Below are 2,185 nucleotides of genomic sequence, written 5' to 3'. Positions count from 1 at the left end.
TTTTTTTTTTTTTTTTTTGTAGAGATGAGGTCTCACAATGTTGCTCAGGCTGGTCTCGAACCCATGGATTCAGGCAATCCTCTCACCTCCACCTCTTAAAGTGCTGGGAATATAGACTTGAGTTACCGTGCCCGGTGACTAAGACCATTTTCATGGTGCTTCAAAATATAAGCTAGAATGATGGTGGGTCAAAGAGTGCAGAAGGGTGAGAAGTAGGGATAACTCATTTGGGAAATATGACTGAGAATGAGAGTGGAGAAATGGGAGCAGTTGGAGAGAAATGCAAACTAGAATATATATTATGCTCATGAAAATAGTATAGGCTGGGCCTGGTGGCTCATGTCTATAATCCTAGTACTTTGGGTGGCCAAGATGGGATGATAGCTTGAGGCCATGAGTTCAAGACCAGACTGGGCAACACAGTGAGACCACATCTCTACCAAAAGTTTTAAAAAAATAAACAGCATAAACAGAAAAAGAGAGAGAAATGATTCAGATGGAAGGGGTTAAAAGAAGGATGAATTCCTGGCATAGGCAATGGAGGTGACAATCCTTTATTTCATCAGTTGGGAGAGGAGCAAAGGAGATTTGAGCGGCAGGAGTACACTAGAAAGAGGGGGGAGTATTGGGCATTATGAAGAGACAGCTTGTGACTGTGAGGTCATGACTTAAAAAGCTGCCACCAGCCAGGCCCAGTGTCTCATGCCTAGAATCCTAGCATTTGGGGAGGCCGAGGTAAGAAGATTGCCTGAGCCCATGGGTTCAAGACCAGTCTGGGCAACTTAGCAAGACCTCATCTCTACAATAAATCAAAAAATTAGCCAGGCATAGTGGCACATGGTTGTAGTTCCTGCTACTTGGAAAGCTGAGGTGGAAGGATCGCCTGAGCCCAGGAGGTCAAGGCTGAGGTGACCAGGAATGTGCCACTGCATTCCAGCCTGGATAAGAGAGTGAGACTCCGACTCAAAAAAATATATATATATTTAAAAGCTGCCACCTTGATTGTAAGATTTTATCCAGTAACTTACAGGGTAAAGAAGGCAAATTGAATGGGACTTTATCATCTATTCTTCTAACATTAAGATCAACCTAAATGTTCACTAATGGCTGATTGGCTAAATAAAATATGGTACATATATATCATTGAATACTGCATAGCCATAAAAAAGAATGAAAGCACGTCCTTTACAGCAGCAACATGGATAAGGCCAGAAGCCATTATCTTAAGTGAATTACGAAGCAGAAAATCAAAGATCAACATGTTCTCACTTATAAGTGGGAGCTAAACAAGGGGTTTATACAGACATAAAGATGACAACAACAAGCACTGGAGACTCCTAAAAGGAGGCAAGTGAGGAGGGTGAAGGTGGAAAAATAATCTATTGGGTACAACGTTCAATATTTGGGTGATGGGTACACTAGACTCCCAGTCTTCACCATAACAACAATATACCTATGTAACAAACAAGCACATGTACCCTCCTGATTCTCAAATTTAAAAAAATAATAAAACGTAAATAAATAAAAGTGTGTGAGGCTTTTGGGGTGATGGTAGTTTTTGGATCTTGACTGTGATGATGGCTTTCTAGTGCAATTATCCATAAATATCCATCAAATTGTACATATTTTAAATATGTGGTTTATTGCACATTAATCATACTTTATAATAAAGTTTTTTTAAAAATAAAGATAAATAAATTAGAAAAACGGTGTGCTGAGCATCACAATGGAGGAGAACATTCTGTGACCCGGTCGTGATTCAGTTCAAAGAGACTTGCTACCTCTCCCTAAAGAGCTATGCCTGAGAAACAACATCAGAAAAAGGCACAGATGTGTTTTTGTTGTTGTTGTTGTTGTTGCTATGTTTCCTAACAAACCTAGACATATCCATGAATTAAAGTTAGTTTTCCTAACCAAAGATGAGAGAATAGGTCCTAGAATCATTAGAATTCTTGATTTGGCACTTATTGATTCTAAAATCTTAGGAATGAAGCTTACATCAAGCCTTGCTTTCTTCTACGGTAAAATGGGATTATAAACCGGGCTCAGTGGCTCAGCCTGTAATCCCACACATTTGGGAGGCTGAGGTGAGTGGATTGCCTGAGCTCACGGGTTCAAGACCCGCCTGGGCAGCGAGACCTCATTTCTACAATAAATCAAAAAATCAGCCGGGCGTGATAGCCCA

At 40.4% G+C, this 2,185-nt stretch overlaps 1 protein-coding gene across 1 annotated transcript in view; it reads right to left on the bottom strand.

Annotated features, from left to right (window-relative positions):
• The window catches only part of HAVCR2 (hepatitis A virus cellular receptor 2), a 23,795-nt gene that overhangs the window by 6,310 nt on the left and 15,300 nt on the right, over nucleotides 1–2,185 (bottom strand). The window lies entirely within an intron of this gene.

Source organism: Carlito syrichta, unplaced genomic scaffold (assembly GCF_000164805.1).
Source record: "Carlito syrichta isolate Samal-C Ts95f unplaced genomic scaffold, Tarsius_syrichta-2.0.1 Scaffold306309, whole genome shotgun sequence".
Taxonomy (NCBI): Eukaryota; Metazoa; Chordata; class Mammalia; order Primates; family Tarsiidae; genus Carlito; species Carlito syrichta.
This window is presented reverse-complemented; position numbering and strand designations above follow the sequence as displayed.